The sequence below is a fragment of the Apium graveolens genome, chromosome 2, assembly GCF_009905375.1.
Source record: "Apium graveolens cultivar Ventura chromosome 2, ASM990537v1, whole genome shotgun sequence".
NCBI lineage: Eukaryota > Viridiplantae > Streptophyta > Magnoliopsida > Apiales > Apiaceae > Apium > Apium graveolens.
In genome coordinates, this window is record NC_133648.1 from 270,809,556 (window position 1) to 270,835,126 (window position 25,571).

A 25,571-nucleotide genomic window follows, 5' to 3' on the forward strand; every position below is an offset into this window, starting at 1 on the left:
GGTGGATCCGATGAACAGTACTCGTCAGAAAAGATGAACAGTGTTTATTGATTATTGGGGGCTGAGATTGTTTAGGGTTAGTGGTGGCTCCTTTGTGCTCTCGCTCCTGACCCCTTACAATGTGTCTACGTACCCCTATTTATAGGGGATCAAGCCCACGTAGTTCTTGGGGAACAAGAAACCTAATGGGCTTAGATTTCTTATCCCGAGGCCCAATAGGAAACCTACTGGAAACCGTCTTCTACTAGCTTTAGGAATGTCCGCCGATGAGGCCCAACCACAAAGGCCCAAGGCTCGTCCGCGGCTTCGAGACTTCACGGATAAGGCATCTCCCTGGCCAAGGATAACCCTCCGCTACCAGCTATTTCTCTAGTCCGTGGACGCAGGTATAGCCGTGGTTCACCCCAAATGTTGGACGCATCCTTGTCCCCCAATAAGGAGCCCCTACCAGATTGCAGGACAAGTGATCCCAAGCTTTTGGGTGCAAAGTGCAGGATACTCCGAAGTCTCCCAACGAGGACACCCATTGACTACAGAGACAGAGCTCCCAAAGCACACACCAGATTTCACCCCACATCCCCAATGAGGACACCCATTGACTACAGGAGGAGGCCTTCAGTCCAGGCATACCCCTGGAGGTCTCTGACCACGGACACCGCCTTTCCTGTAGATATGCTACAGGAAGGATTTCCTCAATAGAGTATCTGAATCAAGTAGGTTAGTAATAATAATCTCCATCTTCCTTGAGCCTTCTAGAGAATCCACCTAATCAGCACATAAAAGCTATACTTATGTCCAAGTAGAAATTCAAGGCGCGCCCTAACATCTCTGTATGTTGGCGCCGCCCTGTATCACCAGCTTTTGGTTTCTCATACCATTTTACATCATAGGGCGCACCCTAAACTATTCATCTTTGGGGCTGACTTTAATTCTGCCCAAGCCACAGTATGGACATGTCGAAGTAATCATGTCCAAATGATCCCCCAAGGAGCCTTCCTTACCTAGGGCGCGCCCTAAGGCTCACTATAGGACATACTCCAATTAAGCCACTCATCTATCTTTTTTCAACGATTGGACGCGCCTCGTCATGTTCAAGGACGCGCCTTTAAGGCAAAACGGTCACGGGCCACTCAACTGTTTAACCAATGCAGCGCGTTCTTAGGGCGTGCCATCTGTTTATGGAAAGTTAATCTTATCTTTTCCTAGTTTTTAGGCGTTTCTCCTTCAATTTTACCTATTTTATCGATCTTAATCCGAATATTGTTTATACCAACATTTGGGCATAACATATCCTAACCCTAAAGAGTTTATACTTCCGTACATGCTTCTGAAACTTGTTTTAGCGAGGTAATATTTTCTTATTCAGAATCCCACATTCTGTAGACAACTAGACATCTCCCTGAGTGAGATATTTTCCTGATCAAAAAAGCTTTCGCCTAACTAACAAATTACCAAGTTCGGCCCTCATTGTCTTTATCAGTATGTTGAACAGCACCTCCTAAATATTAGTAGATTTACTATCCCAATGCCATTTAATCAAGTTGGCCGCAACCTTAAGTCTTCAAGACCTTGTGCGACAACTGACTCTGTCCCAATATTTTCCCATTCTCTTCCGATGTCACTCCAAGCAACCACCTGTGACCTATCATGTCCAACTTCCACTGTCTTTCAAGCTGAATATCACTTGTATTTACAATGTGTGTCAACTTATGTATCTCTACATCCTCTGAACAATGTGTCCACGCCTCCTTAATATTCAAAAATGAAATATTAGCCTCGGCCGAGTCCTTATTGGCATTACCAAGTACTTCAGATCCCCTTACAATGTCATTGCTGCAATCTCTAAGCAATTCCTAAGATAAATAAGAGCTTCTTTTATCCACCTCAATGAAGTCTTTTTAATCCCAAATTCAAGTTGAGCCGCATAAAGAAGCACCCCCTTCCTTTAAATTAATCAATATCGTATTAGCCATTTCAAACCTAGCAAAAAAAAGAAGAAGTATTAGCCATTTCAAGATATCCTAAACCATCAGTAGACATTTTCAAATCATAACAACATGAAACTAAGTCCTAACAATTATAAAGTCATTGCATGAGGAGTTGAGGATTTAATATCTTTGTTTAATTTTTTTTTCAGCCGTAGACCAAAAGAAATATTTTGTAGTCTGTCCAGAATCATGACCTTGATGATATTTGACATTCATTTTTATGCAAGTCAAACCAAGTTCTTCTTCATCAAAATATGAATGTCCAGCAGTGTTCTAAAAATCATAGGTGGTGGCTAGATGGAAGTAAACCCATAAATTGTTATTTTCAAAGTGGTTTGGACCATGTTTCAACATATTTTAAGAAACATTCATTGCCGGTTTGCCATTGGGAAACCTGATTTTCAACATTGTGTTGCACCATTCGGCTGCAGTTCAATACAAACTTGGAGATTTTCATTAATATTGTTATCTCCACTGCCCGTCACTTTCAAGAAAGACCATTTCTTTATATCCACTTCATTTTTTTATTTTTCAGGAATTTAAATAACAGCCAACTTTGAAACAAAACTCCTAAACAAATTCTTCAAAAGGATGCTTAGAACTTAGAAGAGGCAAAAGAAATAAGAGAAAAATGATTATCGAAAGAGAGGTCTTGGGTTTCAGGACTCCTCAGCACCCTTCTTTAGGCACTAATCACTGGGGTGGTGCTTCTCCTATGTTAGCTAGAAATGTGCCCAAAGAGTCTCTGGAACAGAGGTATGAGCAACTTAACAGTATCCGAAAACGCGACGAAATATTTCATTGTGTTGATCATGAGTTTTATAGGAGCGTCAACATGTCTGCTTATGGTGAAGCAAGTAGATGTGATCAATCTTTTGCTACACCAAGAAGGAGAGGACTGTTGTTTGAGTTGATATGGCCCCGGAAAGTTGATGGTTCTTCCAAGAAAAAAACATGGTTTCGCAAATGGGATCCCAAGAAGAAGTGGCCTCAAGGCTGGTGCTAGACTGCTACATCCAAGAGGTTTTTCTACCTTTTTTTTTAATAAAAAATAGGTGGGATGATTTAGATTTATAACAGCATTTTAGTTGTTTTCAAGTGAAGTTCCTGTATTGTCAACTGCAGTTGTAAGTCAATTTTATGTTGTAACCAGATCCCTGATGAGAGAAAATAGTTGTAGGCTTGTAGTTTTACACCTTCCTGTTATGGCATTGCAACTAGTAAGTGATAGTTGTAGTAACTTGTAGTTTTAAGCACTTTTTTTAATAAGCAGATGTTTTAAAGAGTATGAGTTCTAACAAATAGTCTAATCCAAATTTAAATTCAAAGATATATCATAAAATGATTTCTTCATCTTCGTGTCTGTTAATGGATTTTTTGAATAATAGTTCCACTGTTACAGCATAATTTTTAGTTAGAAAGTACTCTGTTAAATATTGGAATTTAAAATTCTCATACAATCTGAGTCATGGCATTTTAAGTTACTGATTTTAAAAAAATTGCTATTATTACCGCAAGAAACAAGGTCTTCACCCATTGTAAAATGGTCATAATTCAATAAAAATTGATTGGTGTTACTAAATAATGACCGATTAGATGCATTTATTTTAATTATGATTGTAATTTGCCTATTTGTTCGCAAGTCACGTTGTTAACAGAAGACTACATCCACACGTGAGTGCAACGTGAATGCGTCTTATTTAGTGGGTATTTCTAGTGACAGTGTGGAGTACGATGATGTGACAATAACATGTCATGAGCTATGAGCCATATATTATTTGTTTATAGCGATAGTATCTGGATCATTAATTATAATTTGTCGTTTTACTTTAACAACCGATATGATCATTAACATGTCATGGATAATTTGTCATTTTACTTCAAAAACTGATACGATCATTAATGTTAATTTCCTCCTTTACTCTTTGTACCTGATAACAGTATTACTGTCTCAGAGCAATTACAAATCAAAATAAAATATTTTGTTGCATTAGTTATAGGCATTCTGTTTATATTATCCTGCTTTTTAAAGCTAAGGGGCCTGAAGTATATTTCTTTATAATCTTTTACCGCAAAAATGTATGAAAATTTTTGGAACCCACCAGGTGCACAGAAAATTTCTTTTGGAAATGCATTCTCAGGTGCTGACTCAGGCCTTATTAGAGGTGGATTGGGTGCTTATGGAGAGAAGATTTTAGGATAAGTTCAGAGTATGTGCAAAACAATGCAAGTACTGTGATTGGAGGCATTTATATCTATTCATTATCAGGCCAAATCAGTGTTTTAAAAGTCGGAAATCGACATTGTTCGGTGGAGGGTGATTAATCCGATAATCGGTAATTAATCACATCGATTAATCGAAGTATTAATCAGAAATAATTTAATTAATTAAATAATAATATAATTCTATTTAAATTACATTAACTTTTCATAAATTTTACAAAAATAATATTACGTATCATTAGTTCATATTTGGTATTTAGGTGTTTTATACATTTTTTTATAGTTGATTTATGCATAATAATCAATATAAACTAATTAGTAGTTCGAAAGTTACTAACTACTAATATATAAATTAGATATAATTTCGTAATTTACTAAAATTAGTTACATAGAAAATCAACTAAAGGAAATTATGAAGGATGAATAAGAGTAATTTAATTGAAGAAACTTGTTCAATTATTAAAAATTATGATTTAGGAGCATATGATAGTCAATATCAGTCAGTATATAATTATTAAATATTAATTTTTATTTTAAATTTCAAAATTTCTTAAAAAAATATTTTTTTTATTAATTTTCACCATTTGACCGAACTGGCCGATTTTTGACCGAATCAGCCGACTTTTGACCATTTTAAAAAAAAACGCACTTTGACCCGATTTCCGAATAATCGAGACGGACCCGTCCGAACTCCGATTAATCTGTTAATCAACCGATTTTTAGAACACTGGGCCAAATTAGTAATGGTTAATCATGTTTCCCTGGTTCTACTTTTGCTGCAAGTCATTCTTGGATGCGGAATTGGACATAAATTTGAGATATGATTGTTGCATTTATAATTAATATTTTTTTAATTGCAAACAGATAAGTAGATATTTCTCTGATCCCCAATATTATTTTCAAGTCAATGAGGAACAAACTGAAGGTCGTTCTTTTTCCGTTCCTACACAGAGTAAGTTTTATACAATGTTTTGCCGGCTTGCCCTCTTTTATTTTTTATGTCTATTGATAATCCCAAATCACCCCGGGGCCTTCTACTTGTTTGGCCCGGACTCAAGCTCCGTTTGGATAGAAATGACGGCGGTGTGCAGTGTAACTGTAGGGTAGGAACCTACAACACAGAACCGGAGGGGGGTGGCGTCCCAGCGGCACCTCCGGCGTGAAAATGAGAGAGGGTTTTAAGGAGAAAAGGGGCAAAACGGGAATTATGCAAACGTTTGTATAATGTGTACGTGTGTGTGTATGTAAGTAAATGTGAGAGAGATTGTACCCTGTAACCTTCCTTTTGTTCTGCCTTTTATAGGCCTCTCCCGAGGATTTAGGGGTTTGTACCTTTTCATCTGGACCGTAGGTGTGCCTTTTGGACTGTAGGGCATGTGGACGCCTGGGATGCGTCAGGGTACTATCGAATCCGGACCGTAGGAATGTTCTGGATCCGGGGTACCTGGACGGTGGTGATGTTGCCACGCATCCTGGGCCCTTCAAGGTTAAAGCTGAGTACTTTTTGGGCTCTTCTTTTTGGGCCCTGGGCCTCTGTTATTGGGCCTGTATTAATATAGGCTATCATTTGTCCCCCACTCCCTTATGCGGGTTTATCTGGAGGGGGGAGTAGAGTGGTTATTGCACCGCCTTGGAAAAATTTTGGGGGTTTATTTGATTTGTTGCCCCCAAACCCCGAGGTCAAATGGGAATGAGACGCCAAGGTTGACCTGGCTAGTCGTTTGGTTATAATTCAAGGTGAGATTCCTTGAAGTACTTGGAAAAATTTTGGGGGTTTATTTGATTTGTTGCCCCCAACCCCGGGGTCAAATGGGAGTGAGACTCTAGGGTTGACTTGGCTAGTCCTTTGATTGTATTTCAAGGTGGGATTCCTCGAAATACTTAGAAAATTTTTGGGGGTTTATTTGATTTGTTGCCCCCCGACCCCGGGGTCAAATGGGAATGAGACTCTGGGGTTGACTTGGCTAGTCGATTTTAAATTTGAATTTTGGGCAAGGTTTGGTGGATAAGCACAATCCTGACATTTGATTTGACCGGACTCTGAAAAGCTGACGCTGCAAATCCGGGGTGTCAGATGACTGTTAGGATTCCAGCCGGGACCCAAGATACACGCGTTATATGCGTATCTTTTGAGTGTACCAGTTTTTAATTTCCCCCCTTTTTCCTCCTAAAAAGTCGCGCCCACGTAATGATTACTTGACAAGTTGTGTAATAACTGCTGTGCAGTTACTTTCTGGGACCAATCGGGGGTTGCCACGTGGGTTGGGGGTTAATTTTTACCCCCAAAAAACCTTTCATCTTTCACATGCCCTTCTTCCTTCTATAAATACCATCCCCTTCCCATTATTTTTTCTTTTACGCGATAATGGAGTTTGAGGGAGAGAGACTGAAAAATCGAAGCTTTTGGAGAATCGTTACCGCAAGTTTGAAGCCTTTGTCTTTCTCCCGCTCACTTGTAAGTTCTCCCTTCTTCTGTCCTCTCATTTATTTTCTTTTGTTTTTGCGATGCATGTCGCCATTTTGTGCGAGTTTTCATTTCGCTACCTTGCATTTCTTGTTCGAGTTTTATGACTGCCTTGTTGTTTTGGTCTTGAATCTGTGTAGTTGTGTGGGTTTTGCATAACTTTTTCAGTGGTTTTGTGTTTGATTTGTGTAAATAACATAGTTTTCGCTAGTTTAATATGCGAAAATGTGGGTTTTTGGTAGTGTAAAAAGTGGTTGAGCCCGGGGTGTGTTCTTGATGTGTGTTTTTGGTTATGATTGTGTGTATGTGTCGTAGATCTTGTTTTTGGGCTAAGATTTGTACACGATTTGTTTCTAAAACTCTTCTGTTTTTTATTTTGTTTTTGTTGTTGGGTTCGGGTTTGGCATTGACTCCGGGGTGCATTTATGTAGATACAAATAGTATATGCCAGGTGGCCATTTTAAATGTACTGTTACTCTTAGGAACCGGTACCCCGATCGACCTACCGGATTAGGCGAACTTAACTCATTCTACCCTTCTTCCTCTTCTTCTAGCAGTAGCTCTGTAGAGATGCCTCCCCAGGTTGATCAGCTTCAGCGAGTTTTAGCCCAGACCTTAGTGTTAGGCCCCGGGGGTACCTTATCTAACCCGGATGGGTCTTGGGAGGATGTAGATGAGTATTTCGTCCAGTACCGAGTGAACCCTAAGCCCTTGGGCTTTTATTACAGGGATTTATCCGAGGCGTATGGGGGCCTGGACGGTTTAGGTGGTAGGGAGGCCTATGATGAGGATGACATGAACATGAAGTTTTATACTGCCCCGGGGACTCGGTACGAGTGTGGGGCGGTTCATAAGGAGATTCAGGACAAGTATACAAATGTCGAGGTAGATGGTGCCCTTAGGCTCGCATTTAATCTTGAGGATAAATACCAATGGAGATGGCCCGAGAGTCACGAGAGGGTGTACCACAGACCAGAGGGAGGATGGGTCAGGATTCCCTTAGAACACCTCCGGGGCATGCGCCTTGGATTACATCAATTCACCAAATTCCTATGCCAGGATGTGTATGAGATTCCTTTTACCCAATTGGCCCCGAATTCAGTAAAGTGGATAAGTTGGTTCCTGGCTTGTTGCCATGCCAAAAATTACCTTCCCACCTTCAAACTTTTCCATCATATTTTCAAGATTAAGAGATCCACCGCTCGGCCAATATATGAGTTCATGTTTAGGATTGAAGATTGCGGATATCCTTCAGATAAAATGGTACTCCCGGTCAGCATGTTGACATCACTTAAAGGGTGGCACCGGGAGTTTATCTTTGTCCGGGGTGGGGATTTGGAGTTTATGCCACTCCATAAGCTCGAAATTAAAACAGATAAATCTCCGGTCAAGCGGCTCGGGCAAGCAGCTCTCGCGATGGTTTATGCCTTCTGTGGGGCACTTGGGACGCATGGACCCAGGACTCTTTTAATAGCAATGAAAATATGCATGCTGCCGGATGTAAGTCTTTTGTTTTAGCTTTATTTCATTGCTCTAACTTTTATTGTTTGTTTGTATCCGGGACTGATATTTTGTTGTCTCCTCTTCAGGTATTCCGAAGCTAATTCCCTATCCCCCAAACATGTCCGCTCAGCTCAAGGATTTGTCAGCCAAGCTGCAAGGATTGGAGGAATGACGAGCTTGGATTCCGGGAAGAAGAAGGTCGATGAGGGCGAAGATGCAGCCCGGAAGGTGGCGCCGTCTCGTCCGGGGAGGACTATGATTGTGATCAACGAACCCCGGGCCGAGGACGTGCAGCAAGGGGACGCGACAAGGGTCCCAGCATCCCAAAAAAGGATGAGTTCTCCTGCAGGTTCCGGGGAGAAAGGAGGAGAAGGGTCAGAGGGTCATGTTTCCAAGAAGGCTGCTGTTGAACTGGCCCCGGATACTCCGGAAACCCTGAAGGCCTTGCTGGCTAGCTTTACCCCGGAGACTCGCCGGAGGGAGCTTTTTGAGAACTATGCCAGCACGGCCGAAAGGAAGAAGTACATAAAGGAGCCCCTCGACGACTTCCAGGCCGGGCTTCAGGAGGAGATTACCGCTGTAAGTTCTTTTCTTGTACTATTTTGATTTTTGGTTTTGTACTTGCCTTTTTTCTGTATTCGTATCATCTAAACGTGATGTGTAATAATTTTAGGCTAATTCTCGGGTTGCTGGATTGGTTTGCATAACCCGAAGCCTACAGGCGAAGGCTGATGCTGTCGAGGTTTATAAGACTGAATCTGAGAGGCTGTCCCGGGAGATACAGGACTTGAAGGAGGCGAATGCCAAGGAGGCTGCTGCGTACAAGAAGCTTCTTGACGAGATCCGGGAGAGGCAGGACCGGGCTGAAGCTTCAGTCCGGGAGATGAGGGCAAAAAATAAGAAGCTGAAGGATGATCTTGCCGCCCGACCCACTCCCGAAGAGGTCCTGGCTGGGTTCCGTGGTACTCCGGCATATTATGAGGAGCTGAACGACAAAGCGCTGGAGAAGATCCAGATTTGCTGGAGGGTTGCTTCCAAGTACCTTGGCGAAGAACCCCAGGGTACGATCGATGTCTTTCTGGAGAAGTAAATTGAGGAGGAGACCCGGTTAGAGCAAGAGAAGGAAGCCATCCAGGCAAGGGAGTCTGGTGCCGGAACCTCCAGTAACGCCCCTCCTTCTCCCGGATCGCCACTCACCCAGCAGCCCCCCATTTCAGAAGGTAATCTGGAGCAGCCTCCTTCTCCTCCTGCCGAGCCTGCAGCAGAAGCTTGAAGACTTTGCCATTTTTTGGCGTGTAATTTCCATTTATTGCTTTTTAAGTATTGTCTGAACTCAGCCTTTTGGCTAATTTAATTTCATTTGTAACTTGGATGATTTCGATTTGCCCCCGGGGTGTGTTTCCCCGGGGTTGTTTAATGTAGTTATGCTTTTCTTTCTTTTCACTTGTCGCTTTGCTTCGCATATGAGAGTTTCTAATTTAGAAATTCTAACTTAGAATTTTTAAATTGTAGGAATTTTTGTAAGTGCACATGGGTTGTGCTTTTTGTGACCCCGGGTGGGGGTAAAATTTAGAACTTATAAAAATTTTCTAAGTACTCATGGGCTGAGTTTTTGCAGACCCCAGGATGGGGTGAAATAGAAATTTTCTAAGTACACATGGGTTGTGTTTTTATAGGACCCCGGGTAGGGGTAAAATAGAAATTTTTTAAGTACACATGGGCTGTGTTTATGTAGACCCCTGGATGGGGTAAAATTTTTAATAAATAGAAATTTTCTAAGTACACATGGGTTGTGTTTATTTAAATTTGATGGCAGATAAAGAAGCAACATAATGAAATTGATTCAAGCTATGGCAGATAAAGTAGAGTTTTTCATTTAAATTGAAAGCAAAAATTACATTCTGGGGTGAATGAGAATAACAACATCAAAATATCACAGTTATAGATGTAGAAATATTCCCAGAATGTGCACCTTTCTCTTACTGGTAGAATTTTCTTAGTCGGGTTCCGTGCCAGGTGTTGGGGACCTCGGTCCCGCTGAGGTAGTTTAGCATGTAAGTTCCCGGACGGAGCACTTCCTTGACTATATAGGGGCCTTCCCAGTTCGGCTGCAGTTTCCTTTGGTTAGTTGGATCCGAAGCTTCGGTGTCCCGGAGTACTAGATCTCCTACCACATATTCTCTTATCTTGGCCTTCTTCGCAAAGTAAAGCTTTATTTTTTCCTTGTAGCTTTCCATTTTTTCTATAGCCCGGTCTCTTACTTCATCCAAGAGTTCGAGGTTGGTTTTAAGGCCTTCTATGTTGGAGACTTCGTCAAAGTTGACCACTCTATGAGAAGGGGACCCGGTTTCTATTGGTAGCCGAGCCTCGGTGTCGTAAGCAAGTTTAAATGGAGTATCATCGGTTCCGGTCCGGGAGGTGGTTCTGTAGGACCATAGGACCTTCGGGAGCTTGTCTGACCAGCTTTTCTTAGATTCTTCCAACCTTTTCTCCAAACCTCGGAGTATGGTTCTGTTAGTGACCTCTACTTGTCCGTTTCCCTGGGGGTGGGCTATAGATGCTTTCTTATGTTTTATCCCGAACTCTTTCAAATTTGCTTCAAAGTCCGAACCGACAAATTACGGGCCGTTGTCCGAGATTAAAACCATCGGGATTCCGAACCTCATCACAACTGAGTCCACGAATTTGATGCAGTCTTGCTGATTGATGGTTCTCATGGCCTTGGCTTCTTCCCACTTAGTCATATAATCAATCGCTACCAGCACATAACGCATATCCCCCTTTGCTCGGGGGAAAGGTCTCATGATGTCAATTCCCCAGACTGCGAATGGGATCGGGGAGAGGACTGACCCGGGGAGGCTTGAACTTTGCTTTGGCACATTGCTGAACTTTTGGCATTTGCTGCATTTCTTCACGTAGGAAACTGCATCGGCATGGATGGTGGCCAATAGTTGCCTTGTCTGATGACTTTGTAGGCTAGAGCTTTAGCGGCTAAATGATCCCCGCAGATTCCTTCGTGTACCTCCCGGAGATAATAATCTGCTTCGTCCGGGTCGACACATTGTTAGATATGAATACAACACAGAGGGGGGGGGGTTGAATGTGTTTTGGCTTAAATGTTTACTTTTTGATCGACTTTGGCTTTAGCAGTTGGTTGTTATCAATGATTTGGTAGAATAGATGTTAAACATAAATAACAATGCAAATATGTAAAACAAAGATCTTCAAAACTCACTTAATTTTATATTAAAAATCAAGCAGTGTTTTGCTACAAAATCTCTAAGTTCTTGGTTTAGAACTTAGCTTCTTTCTTGAGAGAGAATACAAGATTTTCTATCTAGATTGTTACAACTGACTAAGGACCAGTGTTAACTTTATAACTCAGTTAACTGCTGGTTTACACAGTGTGTAATAAACATGCTATTAGCTTTTCTAAACTGTCACTTGTCATTTCTATTTATAGAAAAACAAATCTTCCATTTCTGGCTTAGCATATCTTTAGCATCCCGTGTTTACTTTAATCTTCCTCTGTCAGTTAATCTTTGCCATTGATCTTGCACATCTCTCAAGCTACTTTTTGTAGACTTGTCAATCCAGCTGTATGAATTGTTTGTTGATTTGCAACCTTGGATATTGAACTGTTCTGCAATTCTGTACTTAGAAAAATTTCTTCACTTCGAGATCTCCAATTAAGCTGTAGAGAACTCGAAATCTCGATAGGCATGTTGGCTTGTCGATATCTCTAAAACTTCATTGTTGACTTGACTTATCGACAACTCTGAGTTCTCTAGTGAATTTTGGTTTATCGATAACTCAGAGTTCTCTAATGGACTTTGGCTTATCGATAACTCAGAGTTCTCTAATGAATGTATACTTGTCGATATCTCTGAGTTCTCGAATGGGTATCTGACTTATCGATATCTCCAATAACATTTCCTGAGTTCTTGATAGACAATGTCTGAGTTCTCGATAGGTCTTTCTGAGTTCTCGAATGAATTCTCTATAACACTAATTATGTGACTTGTAGAGATCTTGACTTAGAATGTTTTTCACCAAACAGAATTATTCAACTCCAAGCTTCTTCATAATTCTTCTGAGGCATGGCCTTCTTGATCTTCTTCCAGATAGATATCTTAGGCTTGACACTGTTTAGGGAAAAATGCTCCAGTCTTCTCCATTTACATTTTACAGACAATAAGTGTTACAAGTATGAATTACAGATTAAGGTTACAATACAACTTACTTAGGGTTGGCCCCAAGCTTAACTGATTGCTAATGACATTGTCAACATCAGTAATCTTTGACATCATCTATTATATAATTGATTGCTAATGACATTGTCAGCATCAGTAATCTTTGACAACATCTATTATATAACTGATTGCTAATGACATTGTCAGCATCAGTAATCTTTGACATCATCTATTATATAACTGATTGCTAATGACATTGTCAACATCAGTAATCTTTGACATCATCTATTATATATTACAATCTCCCCCAACTTTTCATTATGAAATTATGCACAAGTTCTGATTGATGATGTCAAAACTTTAACTAAATGCAGAAACCAAAACCAATCTTCCCATCAGGTCTTCTTTTGTTGAGTTGCATTTAGATTTATTTAACATCCATTAGCTGTTTTAGCATTTAGATATATATATATATTCTCCCCCTTTTTGACATTATCTCCAGGAAGAAAGATCCAGCTAAATGCACATTGTTCAAGCTGCTGTCATTGTCCATTTGGAACACTGTCTGCAACTTCAAGCTTCATTGAGATTCATGGTGATGAGTTTATCAAAAAGAATAGAAGTTTCACTTGGATCTGCAGAAAAAGTCTGTCAGTGATAAAAGTCCTAAGCTCTCTGTTCTTTTGAATAAGTAGTCTCACTAAATCTCACTGCACTAGTCTCATGACTTTTGAGAGTCAGATTTCCCTCACAAGGATTACTAAATCCATACACTCATCTACCACTCCTTTTGCTAGGAAGGATCCCGCCTCTCTTATTCTTTATTTTTCACTCAATCTTTTCTTTTATCCTCACATGAAAGGCTCAAATATTGTTTGACCTACAGAAATAAGAGGTGGCTGAGAAGAGTTAGTCTGTGATCATATGATTAGAGGAAGACCATATAGGGATAATCATACTCATTTCACAAAAAAAATGCATAAGCATCTATGACTGGGGTCACAGTTTGACTCACAGATTGCTCTGTGGTTATGACAGTGTGTTGTCCTCCACTTGTAGTGGGAACCTCCAATTGAATTGGAGGGGATTTGACTGGGTTACTGCCATGTGCACCAGCCTCAAACCCTTGTGTGTCTTGCAACACACTGGCACTTGAATGTGCTAAGATTGCCCTTCTTATAACATTGTCATAGGCAATTATTCTTCTAGCTTTGACTAAGACAACTTCTGCTAGAGTTATGAGGGGAGTTGTTCTTTCTTGAGGAACCTCCAATTGAATTGGAGAGGATTTAGATAGCTCCCCCTCAGGAGTACTACCCTCAAACCTTTCAGTCTGTGAAGACTGTTTTGCACATGAAGGTGCATAAGGAATACTCATGAAATATTCAGTAAACTGATAAATTTTCATGTTTGGTGGATTCTTTTCTCAAACAACAGAACAATCTGAAGAACATCATGAAATTGCCGTCCTTTTGTAAAACATGTGGCTTTTGAAATTCACTTGAGTGGGATTGTGTTTGAGTTTGTGTTTGTGTTGCTGTGCCTGGGTAAACCGCAGTTTGGTTTTGAAATGTTTTAGCTGCAGTTTTAGCATTAATACTTGTGAATTGATTATTTGAATTCCCTGTTGATGTCTTGTATTAGACCTGTAATGCATTGAACAAATGTATCTTTTAGAGTTTCATTAGACAAATAAATTGTAAGATATTTTAGTTGCAAGCATTATTGCAGAGAAGACAAAATTTAATATAAATATAAGCACATAGTAATTATTACACAAACAAGAGATTGCCAGACAAGAATCAGAACTTTCATTAAAAATGGAAACATAGTACATTAAGACATAGATTTAACAAGTAAATCTTAATCCTAACTACTCTAATTCAGACTCCTTCTTGTCGGCCTCCAACCTCCTTGTCCTGCGCTTGGACATGGAGTGTGCAAGAGAGATGATCCTCTCCTGCAACTCCAAAGCAGCAAGGCGTTGCTGCTCAGCCACCCTTGCACATCTCTCCATCTCCAGAGAGACTTCCTCTTCAAAGAAAAGAATGCTGAGTTGATCATTCCACGAGAGTTCATAAAAGACCTCAAGTAGAATATCAAAGGGGCTGTAAACAACCCCCTTGAGACGGACTCGAAGTCCGATATGATCAAAATAAACTAGGTCATCATCCAAATGATGGACCGGTTGTTAAACTCCATGAATAAGTTTGTAAAAGACTGGGTCATCCATTTGAGTGTGAGAGAGAGAGATGAACAGGAGGTGAGTTTGAAAGTGGATGTTTGTTGAGAATAAGAGTAGTGATAAATGATAAAGAGTGAAGCGTTTTAATTTATAGAGGGAGTAAAGATAGAAACCAAGAGACTCTTGAGTTGCCCGGATAATAAGAGTAATAATCACATAAGCATACTTGACAGCTAGAAATCACTAGTTACTATTCCTCATGCAAGTCCTCAAGAATATTAGTTTACTTTAAAGAGTGACTATTCCCCATGCAAAAAAAGCATGTACTCCCTACATAAAAAAATAACTCATCCTATCAGCAATCAGTCAAATAAATTTACCACTATCAGCATACTCAAAACAACACAAATAATGTACTAGTCTACTAACATTGGACTAATTTATTTTCACGTAAACAAGAAATCATATAAGCATATAAATGTGTCAATAAGTCAGAGAAATTAGAGACAAAGTATGTCAAAAGTATTTTTATGAACATAATTTATGAATTAAATTTGTTCAGTTTTTCATACTTTTTGCTTCTTTTGATCTGTTATTTATTAAATTCATATACTGAAGATATGAAGTAATAAATATTCAGTTTACTTAGAATTTTGAGAAATTCCAAGTTAAAATTAATCGAGAAGTCTGGGTATTTATAGAAAAAGTAAAATACTTATCGAGAAGTCAAATAAACGTTTGATATTAAACTTATCGAGAAGTAATTTTGAATTAGAAAAAGGTACATTCGATAAGTCTTTTTATCAATTCTTTTCGAGAACTAAGAAATGATTTATCGAGAACTTTGATAAATGCCCAGTTTGTCCGAAAATGGACTAAAAATGATTCTAATTTATTTGAATTGAATCAAATTGAAATCAGAATAAATTTTCCAAAAGTATTTGTCTAAAATAATTCATTGTATTAAATTATTTTAGTTCTGAGTTATTGATAAGTCTCAAAATATCCTTGTCGAGAACTCTGTGAATTAACACTATTAGAGAACTCTACATGTTATTATCGATAAGTCATAATAGAACTCATCGAGAAGTCATTCGAGAAGTCTGTAAATAGACTTATCGAGGACTCACTCGAGAACTCTAAAATGACTTGTCGATAAGTCATTTTGACTTATCGAGAACTCAGTTCTCTATACCTTTGAGTACTGTTATTATGCCTTGTGTTAATTTTACACATTTAAGATGTAAATTAACAACTAAGCAGTTTACTTAGAATTTGAAATATTCTAAGTTAATTTTTTGAGTTTTTAAGAAAAATAAATATACAGAGATTCTGAAATATTTATAATTCATATTTCAGTTAATTTCCAATTAAATCAAACTAGGTTGATTTATTAGAAATTAATCTGCTGCAACACATTAGCTGAGTTCTTGCCTTAGGATGAAGAATTGAGCATTCCAATTTCACTCACAAGTCTAGTGAAGGTTGCTTCATCCAAAGGTTTAGTAAAAATGTCAGCTAATTGTTTCTCTGTTGGAACAAAAATGAGCTCAATGGTACCATTTGCAGCATGTTCCCTGATAAAATGGTACCTAATATCAATGTGCTTTGTTCTAGAATGATTAACTGGATTAGCTACTATAGATATGGCACTAGTATTGTCACACATAATAGGAATTTTGTGTAACACTAGACCATAGTCCATTAGCTGATTTCTAATCCAAAGCACCTGAGAACAGCAACTTCCAGTAGCTATATATTCAGCTCAGCTGTGGAAGTTGACCCAGATTATTGTTTTCTACTATACCAGGATACAAGTCTTTGACCAAGAAATTGACAGCTTCCACTAGTACTTTTCCTATCAACCCTGCATTCAATAAAATCCACATCTGTGTATCCAACAGCTTCAAAACCAGTTCCCTTAGGATACCATAATCCCAAGTTTGGAGTTCCCTTTAAGTATCTGAAAATCCTTTTTACAGCCATCAAATGTGATTCCTTTGGATTGGCTTGAAATCTAGCACATAGACAAGTAACAAACATGATGTCTGGTCTACTAGCAGTCAAATAAAGCAATGATCCAATCATCCATCTGTAGCTTGAAATATCCACACTCTTGCCTTTCTTGTCTTCATCCAACTTGGTTGCAGTAGACATTGGTGTAGATGCAGGTGAGCTATCCACTATACCAAATTTCTTCAATAAGTCATTCACATATTTGGTTTGGCTGATGAAAATACCATCACTTCTTTGACTAACTTGAAGGCCAAGATAGTAACTCAATTCTCCCATCATGCTCATTTCATACTCACTCTGCATTAGCCTAGAGAATATTTGACAAAGCTTTTCATTTGTAGATCCAAAGATGATATCATCCACATAGATTTGAACTAGGATCATATCTTCACCATGCTTCTTGTAGAAGAGAGTCTTATCAATAGTACCTCTGGTAAAACCATGTTTGAGTAGAAATTCTGACAGTGTGTCATACCAGGCTCAAGGTGCCTGTTTCAATCCATATAGAGCCTTGAGTAATTTATAAACAAAGTTAGGAAATTCTGGATCTTCAAAGCCAGGTGGCTGTTGCACATAAACTTCTTCTTCTAGTTCACCATTAAGAAAAGCACTCTTGACATCCATTTGATACACCTTGAAATTTGAGTATGCAGCAAATGCCAGAAAAATTCTTATTGCTTCTAGTCTTGCAATAGGAGCAAAAGTCTCATCATAGTCAATTCCCTCTTCTTGTGAGTAGCCTTAGCAACCAGCCTTGCTTTGTTTCTAGTAACAATTCCATTTTCATCCATTTTATTCCTGTACACCCACTTAGTTCCAATTATGCTTCTATTCTTTGATGCAGGGACTAATTTCCAAACTTTATTTCTCTCAAACTGATTCAGCTCCTTCCGCATAACACATATCCAATCAGGATCCAATAGGGCTTCTTTAGTTTTCTTGGGCTCTACTTGAGATAGAAAACATGCATGTAGGCATTCATTTACAGTTGCACTTCTAGTTCTCACACCAGCTGAGGGATCACCAATAATAGCTTATACTGTATGACTCCTATCCCACTTTCTAGTGTGAGTCTGTTGACTAGTGCCTTCATCATTTTCTTCAGTATTACCATGACTGTCATTTCCATTCTCTTTTTCTCCCCCTGAGTTTGTGCCATCAAATTCAGGTGTCTGAAGAGAGCTTTCATTCCCATAATTTTGTTCAGAGGTCTCTTCATTTGTCATTTGTTGTGCCACAATTTCATCTTCCTCATCAAAATCACTATCAATGGTTAGATTCTCAAATGCAAGGGCTTCAGCATCATTTACATCAAGGCATTCCAAGCTTGGACACTTGTCATCATCAAATGTCACATATGTGCTTTCCATAATTTTCTTTTGATCAATCACATAAACTCTGTAGGCTGTTCTTTCCAATGAATATCCCAGAAAAATTGCTTCAAAAACTTTAGAGTCAAATTTTCCCACATATTCAGAGTTGTCTTTTAGAATATAACACTTGCTTCCAAACACATGTAGATGCTTCACTGTAGGCTTCCTGTTAGACATGATTAAGTAAGGTGATTTGCCATGAGCTTTGTTGATGAGATATCTGTTTTGAGTGTAGCATGCAGTATTAACAGCCTCTTCCCAAAAACTAGTTGGCAACTGAGCATCTTGTAGCAAGGTTCTAGCAGCTTCAACCAATGTTCTATTTTTCCTCTCAACTACTCCATTCTGTTGAGGTGTTCTAGCTGCTAAAAATTCTTGAACAATGCCTTTGCTTTTGCATAATTCACTTAATATTGAGTTTCCTGAATTCTGTTCCATTATCACTCCTCAATCTTTTCACACTAACTTTTCCTTCAGCTTGCTTCTCAATTTTCTTGATGTGCTCAATTATAATGGTTGGAGTTTCATGTTTAGAGTACATGAACTCAACCCAAGTGTATCTTGAAAAATCATCAACCATGACAAGGGCATATTTGTTCCTTGAAATGGACAAGATATTTACTGGCCCGAACAAGTCCATGTGAATAAGTTGCAGAGGTGCACTTATAGAATTCACAGATTTTGACTTGTGACTTGATCTTTTCATTTTTCCTTTCTGACAAGCTTCACAAACTTCCAGTTGAGCAAATTCCAGACTAGGCATGTCTCTCACAAGCTCCTTCTTGACTAAGGTGTTGATTGCTTTGAAATTCAAGTAAGATAGCTTCTTATGCCACAATTTGCTTTGCTCTTCTGATGCCTTGGTGTAGAAACAACATACTCCATCCTTATTTATTGAGTCTAAGTCTGCAACAAACAAACTTCCCTTTCTTACTCCTTTGAGAGCAATTTCACCAGTCTTTATGCTAATAAAAGCACAATCTTCTTTGTTGAAAACAACTTGAAAACCTCTGTCTGCAAATTGACTAACACTTAGAAGATTTACTTCTAATCCAGCAACTAGTGCTACATCTTCAATGACAACATTTCCAGAAACAATCTTGCCATATCCCATTGTGAATCCTTTGCTGTTGTCTCCAAAGGTCACCAAAGGGCCAACCATCTCCTCAAATTATAATAGCAGGGCCTTATCACCTGTCATATGCCTGGAACATCCACTATCAATGATCCATATGACCTTCTTTCCTTTGCCCTGCACACAATGAGGATTAAGTGTGTTTAGCTACCCAAGCTGTGTTGGGCACTTTCTTCTTGTTAACTGATTTTGCAGAAATAGAATGAGAATTTTCAGTAAAATGGAATTCATAGACTGTTGAGCATTTTCCCTTTTAGATATAGAACCAACTTTTGATTCTATGAGATAAATTCTCAATTTGTGGCAACTCTTCATCACTTTCATGTTGCAGGGAATGCAGTCAAACTTGTCACAGAATGAATAGGGATCATTAGCCTTAGCTTCATTGTACTTGCAGACTCCTTCAGGTGGATTGCTAACAATCTTTTTATAAAGATGAGTTAGGTGATTCAGTGATCCACAATTCTCACACCTCTTTCTAGGAGCATCTGCAACATAAGCAAAATTATTGCTTTTGTTTATCCCAATCTTTCCATTTCTATTCATCTTTTTCTTTTTGACCTGTTCAGCTTTGATCTCCTTCACAGGCTCCTTAGTTTCTTGATTGGATTTTGGTGTTTCAACAGAGATGGAAGACTGAGTTGTCTCATCATTTTTCTTTTCCTTGTCCTCATCAGCTATCTCCTGTTTGATGATCAACTCTTCTTCACTGAAGTTCACCTCACATGCCTTGCAACAAAGGTGATTCAACTTTCTTCAAAATAATTGGAACATCCTCAGTTTCAGTTGATTTTCCTTTTTCACTGACAGACTTATTTTTATTGTTCAAACCCCCATAATCAAGACCAATGGCAATGTTTGCACATGGCTTGTTCTTTTCATGATATTGGCCAATCAACTCAGAAGCATTTTTAAAGGATTTCAGCTTCACTTCATTCTTCTCCAACCTTTCTCTCAATACTGCTTCAATTTCACTTGCACACTTTAATTTGTTCTTTAAGTATGAATTTTCTTGCTTAGCAGTATCAAGCTCAACCAGCAACAATTCAGTCTCTTGTTTTTCACTCTCAAGTTTTTCATTGATCTTTTTTATTAAAAAACTTCCTCATTTGCAGCAACCATGCTTGTATGAATGTGGAACATTTCAGTGCTCATCTTTTCAATAGTTTCCTTATATTGACTCATATTTAAATCAATTGTGGTAAGAGTTGGTACCTGCGATTTAGATGATGAAGAGTCTCCTTGCTCCAAGGGCATGAGTGCATAGTTTCCAACTTTTTCATCTTCATCATTATCTGAATCATCCCAGCTCTTGCCCTCAGCAATATAAGCTTTCCTTTGTTGCCTTCTTTAGAAGAGCATCATACTTTGCTTCCAATTCAAGATAGGCTTTATCTTTCTTTGCCTTCTTGGGTTTCCTACATTCTGTAGCAAAATGGCCCAACTCATCACAGTTAAAGCACCTTATGTTTGATCTATCAACATATCCAGTTTTGTAGCCAGTTTTGCTATCATGAGTGTACTTCCCTTTTCCTTTCCAGCTGCTGTCTTTGTTGAAGGACTGTCCTTTGCTCTTGAAAAATCTTGGTTTCTTCACTCTAATGTTAGAGAATTTTCTAGCCAAGTAAGCCATTGATTTGTCTAGCTCATCAAGCTCATCAAGAGTGTAGAACTCATCTTCTTATCCAATTCCAGTATGACTTGCTCTTTAGTGTCATTGACTCTTTTCTCACTTGTAGAAATTTCTAGAGTTTGGGATCTTTGCTCATCATTAGAGGTCTGGCCATCATTCACAATCAGTGCACTTGAGCCATCCATTACATATCCTTGACCAGCCCTTAATGATTTCTTTTGAATCATTTCAAGTTCATAAGTTTTCAGAACCACATAGAGCACTTCCGGTGTGATTCTACTCAAATCTCTTCCTTCTCTGATTGCAGAGATCTTTTGTTCCAAATGATCAGGGATAGTAAGCAAGAACTTCAAATTCACTTCTTCAACATCATAAAATTTATCATGAAGCTGCAAGTCATTTATCAGCTTATTAAACCTTTCAAACACATCAGTAATACCCTCCTTTGGTTTAGCCATAAAACCCTCATACTGAGAAATCAATATCCTTCTTTGATTTGACCTAACCTCCTCAGTTCCTTCACAGAGTATCTCAATCTTTTCCCTGATCTGTTTAGCAGTGTCACAGTTGACAATGTTATTATACATTACATTGTCAAGTGAATCAATTAGTATCAGTTGCAAAGCACTGTCTAGGGAAACTTTCTCACTTTCAATATCAGTATACTCAGAGGGATCCTTGGGAGCAAAATGAGCTGGAATAACCATGTCACCATCTGTGGTTTCATCAACTCTAACCATAGGAGTGAAGGGCCCATTCTTGAGGATCTGAATGTAAAGGTGATTGGCCATTCTTATAAACAGCAACATTTTCTTTCTCCATAAAGTGTAGTTGGCCTTATCAAAGGGAGGAATCTTGATACTACTGATTTCCTGTGTATTCATTTTCCCAAGATCTAATCTGTTTACTTTCAGATTTTGCTCTGATACCACTTGTTAGGTATGAATACAACACGGGGGGGGGGGTGAATGTGTTTTGGCTTAAATGTTTACTTTTTGATCGACTTTGGCTTTAGCAGTTGGTTGTTATCAATGATTTGGTAGAATAGATGTTAAACATAAATAACAATGCAAATATATAAGATGAAGATCTTCAAAACTCACTTAATTTTATATTAAAAATCAAGCAGTGTTTTGCTACAAAATCTCTAAGTTCTTGGTATAGAACTTAGCTTATTTCTTGAGAGAGAATACAAGATTTTCTATCTAGATTGTTACAACTGACTAAGGACCAGTGTTAACTTTATAACTCAGTTAACTGCTGGTTTACACAGTGTGTAATAAACATGCTATTAGCTTTTCTAAACTGTCACTTGTCATTTCTATTTATAGAAAAGCAAATCTTCCATTTATGGCTTAGCATATCTTTAGCATCCCGTGTTTACTTTAATCTTCCTCTGTCAGTTAATCTTTGCCATTGATCTTGCACATCTCTTAAGCTGCTTTTTGTAGACTTGTCAATCCAGCTGTGTGAATTGTTTGTTGATTTGCAACCTTGGATATTGAACTGTTCTGCAATTCTGTACTTAGAGAAATTTCTTCACTTCGAGATCTCCAATTAAGCTGTAGAGAACTCGACATCTCGATAGGCATGTTGGCTTGTCGATATCTCTGAAACTTCATTGTTGACTTGACTTATCGACAACTCTGAGTTCTCTAGTGAATTTTGGTTTATCGATAACTCAGAGTTCTCTAATGGACTTTGGCTTATCGATAACTCAGAGTTCTCTAATGAATGTATAATTATCGATATCTCTGAGTTCTCGAATAGGTATCTGACTTATCGATATCTCCAATAGCATTTCCTGAGTTCTCGATAGACAATTTCTGAGTTCTCGAATGACTTCTCTATAACACTAATTCTGTGACTTGTAGAGATCTTGACTCATAATGTTTTTCATCAAACAGAATTATTCAACTCCAAGCTTCTTCATAATTCTTCTGAGGCATGACCTTCTTGATCTTCTTCCAGATAGAATTCTTAGGCTTGATACTGTTTAGGGAAAAATGCTCTAGTCTGCTCCATTTACAATTTACAGATAATAAGTGTTACAAGTATGAATTACAGATTAAAGTTATAATACAACTTACTTAGGGTTGGTCCCAAGCTTAACTGATTGCTAATGACATTGTCAACATCAGTAATCTTTGACATCATCTATTATATAACTGATTGCTAATGACATTGTCAGCATTAGTAATCTTTGACATCATCATGTTAATGACATTGATAACTCCAGTAATCTTTGACATCATCTATTATATATTACATTAACAATTAAGCATAAGCGAGAAAGAAAGATGATAAAAGAAAGAGTCAAAGAAGCAGAGGATACTACTAAAAAATTAGGGTTGGAGGTGGACATATTGGGCTTAGGCTCAAGTTTTTGTTCTTTCAATAGTTTATTTAAATTATAAAACATAAAGTCCAACATCCAATGCCCCAAACTATTATCTTTTATATATATAGCGGTTTGCGGTTCGACTTTTGCGATTATTTAAAAATCAAATCAGCGGTAAATCTACGGATATGCGGTTCTCGTAGTTTTAATTCACATTTGATCCGTATTTTGCGGTTATTCACAAAGAGCGGTGTGATTGCGAGCGGTGCGAGTGATTTGTGTGATTGAGTGGATTAACTGTACAACCTTAATTGATTACATGACTTACTGAGCTAGTTAGCTCACCTTTGCGATCCTTTTTGTGTTCTTTTCCAGTTAAGAAATTAACTGTCGGTAACGAGGATCCACAGACCAGTGCCCGAGCTAGGATTCCCGGTTGAGTATTGAAAAGTGCTACCAGGAGTGTCTTGCTATAGTTATAATATGTTGATATTATTAGCTTATGAACTAAAGTTTGTAAGCATATTTTGTTATAAGTTGTAAGTTTAAATAATTGGGATTTAGAATAATGTAATATAAGTTATGGTTGTGGCTTATTTTATACTTTAACCCGTTGCGATCTATGGATGATTAGGGTCATTGCATATAGTATTTCATATACAGGTTTATATTATGTTGTGAACCCCAAATCTATGACCCGGATTTGGAGGGCTTCACAATTCATTAGTGGCAGAGTACATGAGAAGAGTTCGGCTTCCCTCATGGGTTTAGTCCAAGGAGCAAAGGAGTCCCTTAGAGACTACCTGAACCGATTCACGAAGGAGGCCCTGAAGGTCCCGGATATCGACGACAAGGTAGCTATGATAGCCCTACAACAAGGGACAAGATATGACTTCTTCAAGATGTCCCTGGCAAAGCGCCCTCCTAAAAGCATGTTGCAACTCCAGGATAGAGTCGGAAAGTATATCAAGATAGAGGAAAGTATGAAGAAGGCAGTGGTGAATAATGAGCCCGCGGGAAATAAGAAGCGGAAGCTGGGTCAAGAGTATGACGCCAAGGACAAATATCCTCGAACTGGCAAAAACTCTGACTCCACTTATAAAAAAAATCAACCACCAAGGTTCACGGAATATGCAAGGTTGAACGCTACAAGGACCAAATCCTTATAAAAATTGAGAAGGACAAAGAGTTCAGATGGCCGAAGCCACTAAGGGGAGACCCCAAAAAATAAACAAGGGTCGATACTGTAGGTTCCATAAAGATGTTGGTCATGATACTGATGATTATAGGCAACTCAAGGATGAGATTGAGTATTTGATTCGAAGAGGAAATTTCGGACTCTTTACCAAGGGTGAAGAGGCTGGAGGCCAAAAACGAGATAATCATCGAAGAGACAACGATAGAAGGGGTAACGATAGAGATCATAACCCATAATCTCAAGGGCCAGTAATCAACATGATCTCAGGAGGCCCAACAATAGCTGAGACTACAAGGAACTCTCGAAAAGCTTATGTGAGAGAAGTATTGAGTATAGTCGGAGATCCATCAAGTGTTTTAAGACAGAGATGACTCTTGAGTTCGGTGACCCCGACCTTGAAGGTTTGAAGTTTCCTCAGGATGACCCTCTAGTTATCACTCCGTTAATTGATTATTGTCCTGTTAAGAGGGTCCTAGTTGACAATGGAGCTTCCGTGGATATTTTGTTCCATGAAACGTTCCTAATGATGGGGTACAATAATTCCCAACTACCTCCGTCTGAAGCACCCATTTACGGGTTTAATCAAGTGGAATACCAAGTCGAAGGAGCAATACAAACTTCCATGACTATTGGGGAAGAGCCCAGAGAGGCCACATAGATATTAAACTTTCAGGTTGTTAATGAAGCCTCTACTTACAATGCTATCATGGGAAGAACATGAATCCATGCGTTCAAGGTTGTGCCCTTAACCTACCACATGATACTGAAGTTCCCGACTAGGAACGGTGTCGGTGAGGCAAAAAATATCAGAAAATGGCCCGCAGTTACTATGTTGCAGCACTTAGATCCAATGGAATGGGAGGCAAGTTCTCCTAATAGAAGACATGGATGTCCGTGAGAATGAAGAACTTCGGGGGAGGCCAGCGGAAGACGTATTCCCTGATAAGGTATATATTTATATATATTATAATTTTATTCCTAATATTTGTTATATTTTACATTGATTTGGATTTTTATTAATTATATTTTAATGTTTATTGTAGGAGGCAAGGAAATCCTAAACTTGGATGGATTGGAGAATAATATTTTAATTTGGAGATTTATTAGAAGGAAATTCAATTTTGTTGGACTGCATGAGCGTAATTCACTGTTTGGGCCATATCTTGAGTTCTAAAAGTCAGAATTGGACGATTTAACAGCCCACACGAAGCTAACAGAATTATATTTCATTCTACAGAGGTCAAAGTATCAAATTACAACTGAAGAGGCCCATAATTATTAAAGAAAATTCAGCTGCGAATTTTCCTTTAGAAACCCAA

General features: G+C 38.6%; 1 protein-coding gene and 1 pseudogene across 1 annotated transcript in view; both read left to right on the forward strand.

The window, feature by feature from the left end:
- The window catches only part of LOC141706297 (RING-H2 finger protein ATL16-like), a 29,850-nt gene extending 26,595 nt beyond the window's left edge, over nucleotides 1–3,255 (forward strand). The window contains exon 3 of the mRNA XM_074509093.1: nucleotides 2,524–3,255. The gene's annotated coding sequence lies outside the window, so the exon portion shown is untranslated. The remainder of the gene's footprint in view (nucleotides 1–2,523) is intronic.
- Nucleotides 3,256–4,065: 810 nt separating this feature from the next.
- LOC141700783 (uncharacterized) overlaps nucleotides 4,066–25,571 on the forward strand; it is a 66,959-nt pseudogene continuing 45,453 nt past the window's right edge.